The sequence below is a fragment of the Anabrus simplex genome, chromosome 2, assembly GCF_040414725.1.
Source record: "Anabrus simplex isolate iqAnaSimp1 chromosome 2, ASM4041472v1, whole genome shotgun sequence".
Lineage (NCBI taxonomy): Eukaryota > Metazoa > Arthropoda > Insecta > Orthoptera > Tettigoniidae > Anabrus > Anabrus simplex.
Window position 1 is genome coordinate 664,792,598 of NC_090266.1, and position 19,973 is coordinate 664,812,570.

Here is a 19,973-nt window from a genome sequence, read left to right on the forward strand (position 1 = left end):
TTTAAAACAATGTAAATGTCTTGAGTTTTACATTTATGGATATCTTAATTTATACATATAATTTAAAGACAATCCTTAACAATATATCCATATCACTGTGCATTTAAATTTCACCAGTTCTTACATATTTTGAGTTCGCTTAAGTCATTGCATAGATTGACAATCAGCATCTTAAATGGCCATTTATGGGTAGTAGATTTGTTTAAAATAACTGAATTTAAAAAAAAAATTCAAAAACCTGCACTAAATAATAAGTACATATTTAAAACAACATATTACACCCAGTGTATGTAAAAATTTACAAACAAAACTTAATTTTTAGGTTTTTTTAAAAATAATGCATTCTAAAAAGTTTCAATGAAATTCTTTAGCTTAACAACAAATATAAGAGTGCTAAACACAGCTATTTTTATACTCACTTGTAATTAGCAGATTCAAATACAAAAAGTTCAATCAATAAATCAATCAATACTGATCTGCATTTAAGGCAGTCGCCCAGGTGGCAGATTCCCCATCTGTTGTTTTTCTAGCCTTTTCTTAAATGATTTCAAAGAAATCTGAAATTTATTGAACATCTCCCTTGGTAAGTTATTCCAAACTTTGCAACATCTTTGTAACGCTACTCTTTTGTCGGAAATCACCCAAAACAAATAGAGTTGCCTTGCTTTGGATTCTTTCCCATTTCTTGAATCAAGTAATCCTGGCGAGGGTCCCATACACTGGAACCACTCTAGTTGGGGTCTTACCAGAGACTTATATGCCCTCTCCTATACATCCCTACTACAACCCCTATACAGCCTCATAACAATGTGCAGAGATCTAAGACACTTATTTACAATCCCATTTATGTGATTACCTCAATTAAGATCCTTCCTTATATTAATTTTTTTTAATTTATTTTTATTTATGTAATTAATTATTAGATGCAGCCTATGGAGGGCCATTTTACACTAATAATAATTTTAAATACATATAAAAGATAACAAAGGTATAAGCAACAATATTACATAACAACAATAAATTAACAATTTTAACAGTAACAATGGTAACAATGACAACGGTAACTGGCAAGGGTCGGTTACTGAAATTAGGAAGAAGAAAGGTCGAGGGTTGGAGGGACTGAAGAAAGTGAAAACCTGGGGAGGACTTAGAGGAATCTTCTAATTTTTTGTTTGAAGGATGCGAAAGGTGTGAATATGTCAATATCGGGTAGTGAGTTACGAAGAATAGGGAGACTGTGGAAGATAGAGCGTTGTTGTAAAGTTAGGCGCGGATGAGACACATGATGGGTACGCCGGTTGCATGTAGGGCGGGGAGGAACGTGTATAGGGAAGTACGCCGGAAGAGTATTACATTTGGTGTAGCCATTGATTATTTTGTGAAGGTAACATAGATCAGAGAACTCTAAATGGCTTCTCAGGTCAAGTATACCCAGATAGTTCATAATGTCAGATTTAGTTTTGTTCTTAAAGACAGGATTGCGAGTCTTGACAATGAAAGTGAAAAAGTTAAAAATACTATTTAGTTGAGATATGTTTGTGATAGCAGATGAGGACCAAATAGGGGAACAAAAGTCAATAATGGGGAGAACATATGAGACAAAGTATAATTTTAAGGCATTAATATCATTAATTTCAGTAAACCTGTAAAGAATGCCTAGAGTACGCATAGCATGGGATTTTATAGAGTGAATGTGAGCAGAGAAGGTTAGTTTACAGTCTATTTATAACACCTAAGTCTCTTACCTGAGAAGCCTATTGCAATGTATTCCCCTGGATGGTATATGCAGTGTTCATTCTTTGCTTTAGTAACGAAAAGGAGATTGTATTGCACTTCTTAACATTGGGAGTAAGATTCCATTTCTTAAACCAGTCACCACACAAATTCAGAACAGTCAGTAATTCATCACAGTCATCAGGCGTAGACACTTCTCTTAGGATTTTCAGATCATCAGCGTACAAGAGGAGGGAACACTTGACTATTTTGGGTGCAATGAATTATGTCATCGATAAAGAGAACAAAGAGTAGGGGTCCCAGAATAATGCCCTGAGATACACCTGATAACACAGGTAACCATGATGAGGCAGATTCAGGGAGTACCACTCTGTTTTCTGCCGGAGAGGAAACTTGTTATCAATGACAAGATGGGGCCATGGATATTAAATCTGGTGGCCAGCTTATGAAGAAGAAGTACATGATCCACTGAGTCGAATGCCTTGGCCAGATCTATATAGATTACATCTAACTGAGATTTATTTTCCATTGCTGTATTGATGTGGTGATTGAGAACAGTGAGGTTAGTGAGGCATGATTTTCCGGAGTGAATCCATGTTGTTCTTCAGAGAGGTACGGCTGTGTGAAGAAGAGGGGTCGGCGGTGGATTATTCTTTCAAGGACAGAGGATAGTATTGGAATGATAGATATTGGGCGGTATGATGAGATATCATGTTTGTTGCCAGATTTGAAAATAGGTGTGATATCAGCTTGTTTCCAGCTGTCGGGGAATGTACCAGTAGCCATACACAGGTTTAAAATTGTAGACAACGGTGCACAGAGAGATGCAGATGTATTTTTTAGGAATATAGGGCTAATATCATTGGGCCCGGTGGAGCGGTTTGTTGGGAGACTACTGAGAATATTTTGAACTTTGTTAGGGGTCGTTGATATTTGCGACAGAGAGTAACTGCAAACACTATTGATCTGTGGTAGTTCTGTGAGAGGTGCAGGAGGGGTAAAGATGGAGTGAAAGTACTTATTGAATTTTCGAGACCTTAATTCAGTTGGGACATCATCACTATGTATTTCAAAACTCAGTGGTATCCGGGGTGACTTTCTACGTAATGAAATGAGGGTCCAGAATATTTTAGGGTTGTTTTTAAGATTTCCATTTATAGAAGTGATGTGCCGGTTGTAGTCATTTTTAAGATGCGATTTTGAAATTTTCCTGAGGTGTTTAAAAGTATTATACGTGTGTGAATTGGGGATGGACTTCCAGAGGGACCACGCACGAGTTTTGTTCTTCAGTAGCAATTTAGTTTCGGCACTCAGCCAGGGGAGATATTTGTGTGTTCTGGGTTTGGAGAAAGGTACATGCTGCTTAATGGTAGATACATAGATACTTACAATGATCCCCAAAAGGAACTTTCACCCCATCAACACAGTAATTAAAACTCAAGGACTTTTCCTATTTGTGAAACACACAAAATGACTTAACCCCGTTTATCACCATACCATTGCATGCTGTCTATCTCAGAACATTGAGTTCATTTTGTAGTTGCTCACTATCTTGTAACTTATTTAATACTCTGTACAGTATAACATCATCTGCAAAAAGCCTTATCTCCGATTCCACTTCTTACCAGGAAGGGAGACTGTGGTAGGAAACGGGAAGGAAATGTGGTAGGGGAAATATAGCTCTCCTCATGGAAGAATCGTTCGAATTGATAAACGTGTAAATACAAGGAATAGAACAGAAATTGTGAGATATAAGTAGAAGTGAAGAAAATAGAATGGAGGGCTGGCTTTGATAATTTACAAGGTTTATTAAAGAGACTGGAGAATGTTGAAGGGCCCAAGATGGTTGATAACTGTGAGTTATTTAACTTTTTAAAAACAACACCTGATGGGAAACGCTCTGGGAGATGCTTTATTAGATGAGAAAAATTAAAAGGAAAGGAGGATCATGAGGCAGAAACACTGGAGGAACATCACTTTTAATAAAGGTGGGTAGTAGTATTCAGACTGAAGAGATATCAAATGATATGAAGAATGAAATAGAGTTAGAAATGACTGTGGAAGTAAGGAGAAATTGAAGGAACTTACTAGGAAGTTGAATCTAGCAAAGAAGGCAGCTAAGGAAAACATGATGGCAAGCATAATTGGCAGACATACAAATTTTAGTGAAAAATGGAATGGTATGTATAGGTACTTTACGGCAGAAACAGGTTCCAAGAAAGACATTCCAGGAATAATTTATGAACAAGGAGAGTGTGTATGTGAGGATCTTCAAAAGGCAGAAGTATTCAGTCAGCAGTATGTAAAGATTGTTGGTTACAAGGATAATGTCCAGGTAGAGGAGGTGACTAATGCTAAAGAAGTACCATACCTGAAGTACTTATTTGATTATTGCTTGGTTGAAGGAGCTATACCAAATGAATGGAGAGTTTCTATAGTAGCCCCTGTGTATAAAGGAAAGGATGATAGACATAAAGCTGAAAATTACAGGCCAGAAAGTTTGACATGCGTTTGCATGTAAGCTTTGGGAAGGCATTCTTTCTGATGGTATTAGACGTGTTTGCAAAATTAATAACAGGTTCGATAGAAGGCAGTTCGGTTTTAGGAAAGGTTATTCCACTGAAGCTCAACTTGTAGGATTCCAGCAAGATATAGCAAATATTTTGGATTCAGGAGGTGAAATGGACTGTATCGTGACTGGCCTGTCTAAAGCATTTGATAGGGTGGATCATGGGAGACTACTGGCAAAAATGAGTGCAATTGGACTAGACAAAAGAGTGACTGAATGGGTTGCTATATTTCTAAAGAATAGATCTAGAGAATTAGAATAGGCGAAGCTTTGTCTGACCCTGTAATAATTAAGAGGGAATTCCTCAAGGCAGTATTATTGAACCTTTATATTTTCTTATATATATAAATGATATGAGTAAAGGAGTGGAATCAGAGGCAAGGTTTTGCGAATTATATTATTCTGTATAGAGTAATAAATAAGTTACAAGATTGTACGCAACTGCAAAATTACCTCTATAATGTTGTAAGATGAAAAGTAGGCAATGGTATGATGATAAACTGTGTTAAAAGTCAGGTTTGTGAGTTTCACAAATAGGAAAAGTCCTCTCAGTTTTAATTACTGTGTTGATGGGGTGAAAGTTCCTTTTGGGGATCATTGTAAGTATCTAGGTGTTAATATAAGGAAAGATCTTCATTGGGGTAATCACATAAATGGGATTGTAAATAAAGGATACAGATCTCTGCGCATAGTTATGAGGGTGTTTAGGGATTGTAGTAAATATGTACAGGAGAGGGCATATAAGTCTCTGGAAAGACCCTAACTAGAGTATGGTTCCAGTGTATGGGACACTCACCAGGATTACTTGATTCAAGAACTGGAAAAAATCGTAAGAAAAGTAGCTTGATTTGTACTGTGTGATTTCCGACAAAAGAGTAGCGTTACAAAAATGTTGCGAAGTTTGAGCTGGGAAGAACTGGGAGGCAGAAGACGAGCTGCTCGACTCAGTGGTATGTAATGCCAATATAAATGGTCCGTTATTGGACATTATAAATTTTCCAGCTAACTCATTCCTGGTTGCTAGCGTTTCACCCCCATGTGCTAGGCTGGGCTCATCAGTTGGTACCTAGCACACCTACTAAGACGCTGGCTAGTGCATACCATCATCTGATGGCCAAGCAGGCATCAATTTTTGATAATGAGACTAAGTCTCTCATAGTGCATTGGCACTGCCGGTGGCTACAATTACGTGTGATATATATATATATATATATATAAGAAAACAAAGGTCCAATAATACTGCCTTGAAGAATTCCCCTCTTAATTATTACAGGGTCAGATAAGCTTCGCCCACTCTAATTCTCTGAGATCTGTTTTTTAGAAATATAGCAACCCATTCAGTCACTCTTTTGTCTAGTCCAACTGCACTCATTTTTGCCAGTAGTCTCCCATGATCCACCCTACCAAATGCTGTAAATAGGTCAATCACAATACAGTCCATTTCACCTCCTGAATCCAAGATATCTGCTATATCTTGCTGGAATCCTAAAAGTTGAGCTTCAGTGGAATAACCTTTCCTATACCCGAACTGCCTTGAATCCAACCAGTTATTCATTTTGCAAACATGCCTAATATAATCAGAATGCCTTCCCAAAGCTTACATGCAATGCATGTCAAACTCACTGCCTGTAATTTTCAGCTTTATGTCTATCACCTTTTGCTTTATACACAGGGCTACTATAGCAACTCTCCATTCATTTGGTATAGCTCCTTCATGCAAGCAATAATCAAATAGGTACTTCAGATATGGTAATATATCCCAACCCATTGTTTTTAGTATATCCCCAGAAATCTTATCAATTCCAGCCACTTTTCTAGTTTTCAACCTTTTTATCTCATTGTCAATTTCATTGTTATATGTAAATTTTAATACTTCTTTAGCCTTAGTCACCTCCTCTATCTGGAGATTATCCTTGTTACAACAATCTTTACATACTGCTGACTGAATACTTCTGTCTTTTGAAGATCCTCACATACACACTCCCCTTGTTCATTAATGATTCCTGGAATGTCATAATTGGAACTTACTTCTGCCTTAAAGTACCTATACATACCCTTCCATTTTTTACAAAATTTGAATGACTGACAATTATGCTTGCCATCATGTTATCCTTAGCTGACTTCTCTGCTAGATTCAATTACTCCTTACTTCCACAGCCATTTCTTTCCAATCTGTATCTCTTTCTTTGTCTATTTCTTGTTATAATAAGGCGGGTCTTTACCATTCCTTAGCACCTTTAAAGGTACAAGCCTGTTTTCATATTCCTCAACAATTGCCTTCAACCCATCCCAGAGTCTGTTTACATTTTTATTTACCTTTTTCCACTGATCATAGTTACTTTTTAAAAACTCCCTTGCCTGTTTTATCAGCTGTACGGTACTGCCTAATAGTCCTACTTTTAAGACTTTCCTTTCTATCACATTTATTTTTAACTACAACGAAAACAGCTTCATGATCACTAATACCATCTATTACTTTCATTTCTTTATAGAGCTCATCTGGTTTTACCAGCACCACGTCCAGGATATTTTTCCCTCTAGTTGGTTCCATCACTTTCTGAATCAGCTACCCATCCCATATTAGCTTATTTGCCATTTGTTGGTCATGCTTCCTGTCGTTTGCATTACCTTCCCAATTGACATTTGGTAAATTCAGATCTCCCGCTACAATCACATTCCTTTCCATGTCGTTTCCCTACACAGCCGATTATCTTATCAAATAATTTTTTTTTTTTTGCTTTTACGTCGCACTGACTCTGATAGGTCTTATGGCTATGATGGGACAGGAAAGGCCTAGGAATAGTAAGGAAGCAGTCGTGGCCTTAAGGTACAGCCCCAGCATTTGCCTAGTGTGAAAATGGGAAACCAAGGAAAATCATCTCCAGGGCTGCTGACAGTGGGGACCAAACACAGTATCTCCTGGATGCGAGATCACAGCTGCGCGGCCCTATCAGTTCGGCTAACTCTCGCAGTAAATTCTGAACCAGCGTCAGCACTACCCTTTCCTGGCCTGTACACTCCAAGGATATCAAGTTGCCTATTATCTTTAGAAATGAGCCTTACACCTAGAATTTCATGTCTGTCATCGTTAACTTTTTCGTAACTTACAAATTCTTCTTTCACCAGAATTAATACTCCCCCCTCTTACCAGTCCTATCCTATCTATACGAAACACACTCCAATTCCGTGAGAAAATTTCTGCATTCATTATCTCATTTCTCAGCCATGATTCAACTCCTATTACAATACCTGGAAAGTATATGTCTATTAAATTCTATTCCCCTGCGAACCATGTGACCTTGCCACGGTGGGGAGGCTTGTGTGTCCCAATGAAGCAGATAGCCGAGCCGCAGGTGCAACCATATTGGATGGGTATCTGTTGAGAGACCAGACTAAGGAATGGTTCCTCGAAAGGGGGGGTAGCAGCTTTTCGGAAGTTGCAAGGGCGGCAGTCTAGATGATTGACTGATATGGCCTTGTAATAATACTCACCATGGTTTAGCTGTGTTGATACTGCTACATGGCTCAAAGCAACGGGAAACTACAGCCGTAACTAACTCCCGAGGACATGCAGCTCTCCCTGTATGAATGATGTACTGATGATGGCTTCCTCCTGGATAAAATATTCCGGAGGTAAACTAGTCCCACATTCTGATCTCCAGGTGGGGACTACATCAGGAAGATGGATACCGACATTCTGAGAGTCAGAGCGTGGAATGTTAGAAGTTTGAATCGTTGTGGTAGGTTAGAGAATGTGAAAAGGGAGATGGATGGACTAAAGTTAGATGCAGCTGGTATAAGTGAAGTACGTTGGCAGGAAGAACAGGATATTTGGTCAGGCGACTACCAAATTACCAACACAAAATCAAACGGGGGGGAAATGCAGGAGTTGGTTTAATAATGAATAAGAAAATAGGGCAGAGGGTAAGCTACTACGACCAGCATAGTGAAAGAATTATTGTCATCAAGATAGACACCAAACCAATGCCCACCACAATAGTACAGGTCTATATGCCTACTAGTTCAGTGGATGATGAGGAAATTGAAAGAATATATGAGGAGATAAAAGATTTAATACAATATGTAAAAGGTGACGAGAATCTAATTGTGATGGGAGATTGGAATGCAGTGGTAGGCCAAGGAAGAGAAGGTAGTACAGTAGGAGAAATCGGACTGGGACAAAGGAACGAAAGAGGAAGTCGGCTGGTTGAATTCTGCACTGATCATAATTTAGTCCTTGCCAATGCTTGGTTCAAACACCACAAACGATCGCTGTATATGTGGACAAGACCTGGAGATACTGGAAGGTATCAAATAGACTTCATTATGATTAGGCAGAGATTCAGAAACCAGGTGATGTATTGCAAAACTTTCCCAGGAGCAGACGTGGACTCTGACCACAACTTGATCATGAAATGCCATCTGAAGTTGAAAATATTGAAGAAAGGAAAGCATGCAAAAAGATGGGATCTAGACAGGTTGAAAGAAAAGAGTGTGAGGGATTGTTTCAAGGAACATGTTGCACAAGGACTAAATGAAAAGGCTGAAGGAAACACAATAGAGGAAGAGTGGACAGTCATGAAAAATGAAGTCGGTAGGGCTGCTGAAGAAATGTTAGGAAGGAAGAAAAGATCAACTAAGAATCAGTGGATAACTCAGGAGATACTAGACCTGATTGATGAACAGTGAAAATACAAGAATGCTAGAAATGAAGAATGCAGAAAAGAATACAGGCGATTGAAGAATGAAGTGGATACAAAGTGAAAAGTAGATAAGGAAGAATGGCTGAAGGGGAAGTGCAAGAATGTCGAAGGTTGTATGGTCCTAGGTAAGGTAGGTGCTGCATACAGGAAAATTACGAAACCTTTGGAGAAAGGAAATAAAGGTGTATGAATATTAAGAGCTCGGATAGAAAGCCACTTCTAGGGAAAGAAGATAAAGCAGAAAGATGGCAGGAACATATCCAACAGTTGTATCAGGGTAGAGATGCAGATAATTTGGTTCTGGAACAAGAAGAGGCTGTTGATGTTGATGAAATGGGAGACCCAATTTTGAGGACAGAGTATGACAGAGCTGTGAGCGACCTAAATAGGAACAAGGCACCTAGAATTGATGACATTCCCTCTGAATTTACTGACTGCCTTCCTTAGGAGAAACCAGCGTGACAAGGTTATTACATTTAGTGTGTAAAATGTATGAGACAGGAGAAGTCCCATCCGATTTTTGGCAGAATGTTGTTATACCTATTCCCAAGAAAGCCGGTGGTGACAGGTGTGATAACTACCGCACCATTAGTTTAGTATCTCATGCCTGCAAAATTTTAAGACGTATTATTTACAGCAGAATGAAAAACAAGTTGAAGCTGAGTTGGAAGAAGCTCAATTTGGCTTCAGGAGAAATGTAGGAACGCATGAAGCAATCCTGACTTTACGTCTGATCTTAGAGGATCGAATCAAGAAGGACAAGCCCACGTACATGGCATTCGTAGATCTAGAAAAGGCATTCGATAATGTTGATTGGACCAAGCTATTTAAGATTCTGAAGGTGATTGGGATCAGATACCGAGAACAAAGAATTATCTACAATCTGTATAAAAATCAGTCTGTAGTGATAAGACTCTAGGGCTTTGAAAAAGAAGCAGCAATACAGAAAGGAGTGAGGCAAGGCTGCAGTTCGTCCCCCCTCATTTTCAATGTTTACAAAGAACAGGCAGTAAAGGAAATCGAAGAGGAATTTGGAAAGGGAATCACAATCCAAGGAGAGGAAATCAAAACCTTGAGATTTGCCGATGATATTGTTACTTTATCTGAGACTGCAGAAGATCTCGAGAAGCTGCTGAATGGTATGGACAAAGTCTTGTGTAAGGAGTACAAGATGAAAATCAGTAAGTCCAAAACAAAAGTAATGGAGTGCAGTCGAACTAAGGCAGGTTGTGCAGGAAATATTAGATTAGGAAATGAAGTCTTAAAGGAAGTAAATGAATATTGTAACTTTGGTAGTAAAATAACGATGGCAGAAGTAAGGAGGACATTAAATGCAGACTAGCACAAGCAAGGAAGAGCTTTCTTAAGAAAAGAAATTTGCTCACTTCAAACACTGATATAGGAATTAGAAAGATGTATTTGAAGACTTTCGTGTCGAGCGAGGCATTGTATGGAAGTGAAACGTGGACGATAACTAGCTCAGAAAGGAAGAGAATAGAAGCTTTTGAAATGTGGTGTTACAGAAGAATGCTGAAGGTGAGATGGATAGATCAAATCACAAATGAAGAGATATTGAATCGAATTGGTCAGAGCAGATCGATTTGGCAAAATTTGATGAGAAGAAAAGATAGAATGACTGGACACATCTTAAGACACCCAGGATTTGTTCAGTTGGTTTTTGAAGGAAGTGTAGGTTGTAAGAACAGTAGGGGTAGACCAAAGTATGAATATGACAAGTAGATTAGAGCAGATGTAGGATGCAATAGTTATGTAGAAATGAAAAGGTTAGCACAGGATAAGGTGGCATGGACAGCTGCATCAAACCAGTCTATGGACTGATGACTCAAACAACAACAATTCTATTCCTTTCTTTTCCATACTTCTACAGTTCTACACTAACATTTTTATGTCATCCCTACTTGACTTCCAGATCCCTGTACCTTTATCACCGCTCCCTAGACCACCCCGTTTCCCTGAATGTACCTCCCTATTACCCTTCCAAACAAAGTTCCTAACTTATATGTACCACTGTGGTTTAAGTGAAGGCCATCTGAGTGCAGATCATCTCCTACCTACCCATTAGGATCTAGAAATCTCACTCCCTGTTTCCCCACATACCCACTCCATAGTATCATTTAAATCCCCAATCACTGTCCATTTATGCATGTTAAATTTAGAATGAGTATGTTAATGCATGAAAACTAGTCTTGATAAGATGAAGTAAAACCCGATAACAACCACCACCACCAACAACCACCACCACCACCAACAACAATAAAACAGGAGTTTATGAATGTCCATTCTTGAATAGCAATCGTTTCTTCAGTCTTACCAATTTCAGTTTGCAGTTTACCTGCCTCTATAACAGTCTTTCTCTAATGGGCCTTTAAGTGCATCTGTATTCTCTGGTTTTAAAAACTTAAGCAAAGAAAGAGCATCATCTTTCTGTGTTAATTTCAAGCCAGGGTGAGGCAGTTATTTGAAGTTTAGTTCTTCTTTCCGTGGTTAATCACACTGCAGTGAAAAACTAAATGGTTGGAAGACAGCATTGTATGTAGGCGATACCACAAGTGACCCTGAAGTTTGATACACAAGGACCATATAATTTTGAACGGAGAATTTAGTGCCTTTTGACTTAGAAACTTTGGAAAAAAAGAAAGATTCTAAAGCCGAGCACCAGTCTTTTATAAGATAGCTATCACTAAGATTCCTTTTGGCTTTGTTCTGTATGCCTTTCCAAGAATCTTTTTTAAGTATCTTCTTGAAGTATCTTTTTGAAGTATCTTTTGTTTCCTTTATTCTGTATATGCGAACCCGATCCTTCATTTAGCTTCTCATTTTTACCATCATCTGTCTCCTGATCATAAATCTTTACAGAATACTAAAACCTTATGCAATAGTCACAAGACAACATCTGCTGATTGTCGTGCTCATGCGATACCACCACGTCGAAGCGCTTAAGTCGGCCAAGCCATTCGCCAGAAGAACGACTTGCTACACAACTGTATATAAAGTGAGCTCCTGCCATCTAGCGTTGATGTAACGAAGTAATATTTGAGGGATAGATGAAGAACACGTTGCGGATTATGAAAATGCATTTGCCAGTCGAGTTGAGTGGTTATTGCACCCATCGCCTCAATCGAAAATGGGGGCTTTGTCAGTCCAGAAGGGAGCATTTGTGAACAGTCATGCAGCAAAGATATTTTTTAAACACAGTTGGATATGCCAAAACTACAGCTTAAAGAAACATAATAAATTATATATAAATTATATATTTCATCCAGCAATATAAAAGGTTAAGAACTGTTAAGATAGCAGTAGTAACCGAAAACATTCTTCGAACGTTAACAGAGAGGAAAACTCTTCCAAGTATAGGAGTACCAATACAGTTTTATACCAATCTTCTGAAGCTAAATAAACAGGAAAATGCAGGCATTCCATATGTCTTACTTTCCAATAGTTCTATGATCTACATGCAAGAAAAATATGTGCTCATTTGCATGTTACTTCCCTCACTTTATATTTCAACAAAAAATCTGTAAACAATTAATTTGCAGTTTCCTGAAAAAGCCCAATGATATTAAATTGAAAATCTAACTTCTAATTTGTGCACACCACAGTGAAGCCTCCAAGGATAACACAGGTTATTATCAAAATAATTTGCTAATTGTTTTAATGTAGCACTAAAAAAAAGGCTTTCGGTGATGCAAGGATGGGAAAGGGCTAAGATTGGGAAGGCAGCAGACGTAGCCTTCAAGTACAGCCCCAGCATTTGCCTGGTGTAAAAATGGAAAGACTGAAAACTATCATCAGGGACGCTGATGGCGAGATTGGGACCCTCCATCTCCCAAATGCAAGCTCAAAGCTATGTGACCCTAACCACACAGCCAACTCGCACTGTAGCATCAGAATAGGTGGTCAGGGGTTAATTTGCCAAGCAGAAAGGGCAGAAAACAAGAGCTTCTTTGTCCCAACCTCTGTCCTGTAAGTTTTGGTTGTTAGCAGAGCTTTGTATTTGTGCTAGTGAGACATATGATTCACTTGATGCAGACTGTGATTGCAATTATGAAGCACACAGTAACAATTATCTGTCAGGGTTCAGTACACCATTGAGCAACGAACGTTTATTGTTGAAACACGCAGATCATCATCATCATGTACGGATGTGCAGAGGAGATGATCCTCCTCCAGATCTCAGTATGTGGAACTTTTTTATTTGTGGGGAAATTTGAAACACAGTCTATCGAGACAGTCCATGTAACAGCAGAGGCCCTGCAAAACAAAATTAGGAGAGTGGTAAGTGAAATATCAGAAGGCGAATTATGGTGCGTCACAATAGCCTGTGAAGATGCCAGGTCTATATAAATGAAAATGGAGAACATTTTCAGCAGCTGCTGTGACATTAAAAAAAAAAGAGGAAAATCACTGCTTGTATTTCTTTCTTTTAAAAACAATGAGGTCGTTTTCCAATTCCTTCTTTTTGAAGAGAGAACCTGTCCTTCCTGTCAGCTCATATAGGTGCCTTGCTCTAGTTTGCCTTAAACCCTTGTTTGGTGGTCACTGTATTAAAAAAAAAATAAAAAAAAAAAATAAAAAAATAATAATAATTAAAAAAAACTTAAGTCTGCACTATAAACACAATTAGCATTTATCACAAATGTGCCATGGTATGAGCTCTTGGTCTTCTCCCAGTATGTAACCATGGAAAACAACTGATAGGATCCTGTGCAAACCAACTACCTCCAGATGTAACATTGAAAATCCTACAAAAACAGAATAAGCAAGTTTTGCATTGGAGTAATAGAACCTCACATCAATTCAATTGAACAGGGTCTAAATGGAAGACCGAGTGAGTTGGTCATGTGGTCAGGGAAACGTAGCTGTGAGCTTGCATCCAGAAGATAGTATATTCGAACCCCACTGTCGGCAGCCCTGAAGATGGTTTTCCGTGGTTTCCCATTTTCATACCAGGCAAATGCTGGGGTTATACCTTAATTAAGGCCATGACCGCTTCCTTCCCACTCCTAGCCCTTTCGTATTCCATTGTCACCATAAGACCTATCTATGTCAGTGCAACGTAAAGCAACTAGCAAAAAAAAATATCTAAAGAGAAGTAAAACAGAGCCTGAACAAAATACGATACGACAGAACTTTTGCAACTGTGGGCAAGTTATCATTTCAAACTATGATTTTAATATTTATTTCACTCAACATCAGTGAAATGATAGGTTTTCAGTTGCAGTTTTACTAACACCTGTAAAAAGTAAATGAAAATGAAATTTCCCATCATGTGAAACGGAAAAAGATACCAAACGACTAATGTGTGCAGTCAGTAGGACACAAAAATGCAATTTGGATTCTACACACAAAAAATGGAGGAGTGAGCTGTTAATGATTGTATGATTTAGGGGGAAAATAAGTAGCTTCTTCCTATCCATAAACAGATGTTGGTGACTGCATATTGCATTTCTGACAGATTGGTTGCTGCGAGTCAGACTGTCGACAGTAAGTAGCCCTGTCTATTGGTTTACGTTGTGTAGCCGTGATATTCTTCATCCTTTTCATCTTTTGCCTTTGACCTCCCCTTCTATAATCTACTATAGAAGAGAACATTTGAAATTGCACAAGATATTTTTTGGTGTGCATTATTCCTCCTTTTAAACAGTAACTAGCAGTTCTCGATCTCTCTTCGTATGTTTCAGGACTACTATATTAATTACTCTTTCTTCCCACAGTATTTTTAGCATCCTGGGGCAAGTCACTGTAGTCATTCTTAGTATCCATCCCTCAACAGCATGCAGAAGTATAGGTCAGATTTAATATTTTACAAGTCTTACCCTAGCCTGCAGCGAACCCGTGTATCATAGTTTTTTTTTTTTGTTTTGGTTTTTCTGGTTCAGACAATAAGTGTAATTTGTGGTGACCTGTTTTATCATATTTGATACATTCTGTATTTCATGTTTAACTTTTTTGTTGTTTTACAAAATATTTTTCCCAAATATTGTTTTTAGAGGTATGTCTTACTTTGCCCTCTAACCATTTGGGGTCCAATGCCGGAATGAGTCTGGCATCGTTAATTTTCCGTTCTGGTCGTATGTCGGACGTAGTTCGACAGAATTTTAAGGTTATACACTTCGTATGTTGGAACAAAAATGGTGTCGAGCTTTACGCAGTATTTAGCCTGGACATTTCTCTGTTCCATGCTGTCATCTACTATCTACGTTTGATGAGAAGTTGCGGCAGCTTGTAGGTACACACCATGCTCTTAACTACGAACATTAGTCATGACGACAATGAATCAATGCACATTTCTTATTAAATTGTTTATTATTCAGTACTTATTCTATTAATTACAGTAAATGTGTAACTAAAGCATAATTGTACTATCACTTACCAGATGTATACACAAGTCTTTTCCGGTTTCACTAAGAGATGGCGCCAGTTAACAGTACACAGTGTATGAATTTGACACATACGTCAGTCTGTTCGTCTGACATTAACCTACCAACACACACAAGTTGAGTCCGCCAAACACTAGCATCTGTGTTGTATCATTCAGTGATAAAGTCCATGTTTTTGCCTGAAAAAGAACATTTGTGGCACGCATTGCTTTTCTTATTTAATCAAAAGGAAAAGACTGAGGAAATTAATCGTTTGTTGGTAGAAACATATGGTGAACACGCTCCATCGATTAGAATATGCGAGACATGGTTTAGACAATTTAAACGTGGCGATTCCAATGTGAGAGAAAGTGCGCACTCTGGTAGACCATTGTGTACTATGAACTCTTGAAGCCCAGTGAAACTTAACGCACAAATGATTAATATAAATCGCGCATTGATTGAAAAATGACCGGAATAGACCATGGTAAGGTGATTTTCTTGCAGGACAATGCCCAGTCTCACACAGCAAAACCAGTGAAAGATGCCTTGAAATCGCTTGGATGGGACATCCTTCAGCAGCCGTCATACTTCGCTGACCTGGCGACATCTATCACCTCTTTGCATCAATGGGGCATGTGCTCACAGAGCAGTACTTCAGCAATTTTGAGGAAGTTGTAAAATGGCTCGATTGCCATAAAAGACAAGCAGTTTTTCTGGCATGGTATTCATAAGAAGCCAATATTTTGAATTTTAAAAAAAATGAATTTCCCTTGAAAATTACGTGATTTCTTTAACACAAAAACCGGCAGAACCTTATGCATACACCTGGTAGAAACTTCACATCAGCACCTCAATTCGCAAGAGCCACCACGTACGGAATGTATGTTTATTGTCAGGTCTTGAGATTTGAGATAGGGGCATGTACAGCAGCCGTTCTTACCACACGCACCTCTTGCCCTGCATGCACTCGACTTATCAGATGACTATAGTACTAGTATTTTGTTTTAATCGAGTAGCTTATTCTGTTGAGATAGTTCGTCGCTGTTGTTATCAAGATGGTGTCCACCAGTCGTGGCATGGAACCTGGTGATATTTACGGACAGTTGTTTGACAGTGGCGATATTGATGTTGATTTGTTCACCGATTCTGAACGAGAAATTAGTATTCCCGAATCTGAGAACAATTTTTTGAGTGAGGAGTAGGAAATTAAGGTGGAAGACATCAGTTTATTGTGAGACATGGCCAATAAACCCAAGACTGCACCCAAAAAAATACCTCCAGAAGTACCAAACCTTCACAAAATATTGCTGATAATTTTGTTAACATCATGAATAACAAACAAAAGTGCAGTCATATTTATTAATGTAAAAATTCAGCATTTTACTTATGTATTTCCTTCCCATATTCGCCTAATATTATATTGGACCTATGCAAGATGCAGGCGGGAAATTAATTGGACCCCAAAGGGTTAACATCATCTAAGCACGAAACAAACAATGTTTATGTCTAAATCTCTCCTCCTAGAACCCTCCACCTCACCAAACGTTTACCTCTCTATTCCTTTTTTTTTTTTTTTCCTTCAGATTTATCATATTTTGTTCCCTAGAAAAACATTAATAGAATGTTTTAGAAATGTAAAAATTTGGCCTGGGTCTCTAGAAGCAATGATTGACATCCAATTTTGTTCATGCAAGGACTTCCTTGAATTTCATGAAAGCTCTATGAGCAATCTCAATACCTGTACAGGATCTTACCTCCATGTCTGGTGTCTAGTCCTTGCAAAGCCATGTTCCAACGTGCTTAAACTTATTAAGTCTTTCTATTAGCAAGTCATTAATTGCTAGGCTACCACTGGTAAATGTAACTGGCTTTCCTGTGACAATCATGAATTTTGTATTCTTATTATTCAGGCCAAGATTGTAACTGCAAAGTAATTTGCCCTGTAAAGTTCAGCAAAGGACTTACATATGCTCCTCGTAATATATGTATATACCTAACTCACTACATAAGAACAATGAACTCTAATAATCTGTGATAATCTCAGCAGTTGCAATCAAGCTAGTGAAGAAAAGAGATTTATTACAAGTGATTATGTGTATAAGAGAAGTGCTATTTAACAGCATTGTGCATGCATAGATCGATCACCTTGCCATGAGAAGAAAGTGTTCAATGGAAACTAGGAAAGTAATTGATATATATCACAGGTAGCTGTAATAGCAGTAACCGAGCACTGCCTGTAGTTTCAAGTACGTAGGTGAAGCCTCGTCTAGTAGTAGAAGTAGTAGTAGTAGTAGTAGTAGTAGTAGTAATTTAGGCTACCTGCATATCAATTTTGATGTTCCCTTTCACTTTACCAAATGACTAAGTAAACCTAATTTCTTGGACAATCTAGGGTTGAGCTTTATTTAATTTTGTTGTGTAAACACCAAATGTGTCACCACAGATCTCTTATAAACCAACACTGTACAACATGGAGTGTTGACTGAACATTTTACTGCCCTTCAAAAATCAAACTACCTCTTCCAGGTTTTAACCCACAATCTTGGGATCCAGAGGAAGGCACTACCACCGATTCACAGAGAAAGCTTATGAGGGAACATATTCACAACCAAGCAATAAAATGAAATAAATGAAAGGAATGACTGAGATCTCAAAATGCAAAAAGTGAAAGGGAGTGAAGAAAACTAAAATAGCAGGGGACCGAGGATGACAAGGAAATGAAAAAATATTTTCATACCTGGCCTAGCAGAGGACGAAAAGTTGAACATATAGGATCTTGTGGTTTCGGATGTGATTAAGAACCTGATAAGGATACCTTGTGGAAAAGCAGACATTGATGTTAATAAAAAGGAAGAGAGACACTAAAGTCAAACTAGTACTGGCTCTGTGGTGAACAAGGTTATAACTCAAAAGAATATTATAGGAGAGAGATAGATGAAAAGCAACATGAATAAGAACATTAACATAGAACAGAGGACTCTAAAATTTCATTAAGGTGCATGCAAAAGGAAATCACTGTATTTGCTGGTATGCAAGTTTTTTTTACATTTTTGAGGGGGAAGAAACCTTCACTGAATATTATAGTGGACTACAGTATTGGAGACAGTAATACATCGGTCATTATTATATAACTTGCAGAGCAGATTAGAACATGTCTATAGAGACCACAAACCTTATTTTAAAAAACTTTTCTTAGCCAAACTCATGAAAAGGTGTCCTACATTAACATCATATTTGACATGCTTAGAATAGCAATGATCTCTGAGCCAACATTTTTTTTTTTGGCATGGATTTATTGAAACCATCTCCATATTAAATATCAATGGCTAATATGTCTTCTTAATTGGTGAAAATTCCAGTCTAACACATGGACTCCTTAAATTTATGGCACAAGAGAATGGTGGAACATCCCTCAAATCCTATTATATTAGTTATATGTCAACACAGAAATGAAAATCATAACCTATGACAAGAGAATATTGTTGAACTTTAAGAATAGCAACTCAGTGTGTCTCAACATGGTGTATGCAATCTGTCTTTCCCATCTTCAAAGCTTTTTTCAAAAAGCCTTGATAATGATTTTGATTTTGTTAGTTATAGCATACACCCATTTTAGATAATATTTCTTTTAACAAACCTAATGACCAGTGAAAGTAAGCAATTTCAGTAGGCATGAATATTGATTCTTTGACCCATCTCCATTACTATTATTATTATCAGCCTGTGGAAGGCTCGTGTGTTTCTAGTCTAATGGAGTCTGTCTTACAGTCAGTCTTCTCTGAGTTTCATATGCTATATAATGTCTTCTCGATATCAACACCCAAATAGAGATATCCGCAGTTTTAATCCTGAAGATTTTCGAAAAGACGTAATTTCAGCTCCCTGGTATGGAGTATTTTCTCAGTGTAATATCGATGATAAAGTCACCAAATTTAATAATGTAATTTTTGCATTGTATGAAGGACATGCCCCATTAAAAGTAATTTGAGCCAAACCCCCACCTAACCCATGGATAATGTCTGCGATTAAAAAATTAATCTCTAGACGGGACAAGGCAAAAAGAAAGCACATCAAAACCATGAAATCTGAAGACATTGAAAGCTATCACATCTTGCATAATAAAACCAAACTAGCGATCCGAGATGCCAAAGTTAAACACATGCATTCTTTGTTCAGTAAGAGACCAACTCCATCTGCTCTATGGGGAACTATAAAATTACTAGGTATTGCTAAGAAAAATTCACAACTTACATCCTTGTTCACACCTGCAGAATTACAAAATGAATATGTCACCAGAGAACAATTCTCACAGATTATCTGAAATTATTCATAGTTACATGATCACAAATTAACCTCAACAGGATCTCTTTCACGTTTCATACATTTACCCAGAAGATGTAGCCAAAGTATTTAAGAGCATGAATACCAAGGCTGTTGGATGGTATCTCACTTTCTCTCTTAATGAACTGTTTGGATATAATCACTTCAATCATAGCTCACCTTTATAATTTCTGTTCTGTTCCAGCTGTCTGGAAAATAACCAATATCCAATTTGTTTCTAAAGTTTCTTCTCAAAAATTTGAT

General features: G+C 37.9%; 1 protein-coding gene across 8 annotated transcripts in view; it reads right to left on the reverse strand.

Moving 5' to 3' along the window:
* Nucleotides 1-19,973, reverse strand: part of PMCA (plasma membrane calcium-transporting ATPase 3) — a 1,641,549-nt gene that overhangs the window by 317,042 nt on the left and 1,304,534 nt on the right. The gene's annotated exons all lie outside the window — the stretch shown is intronic.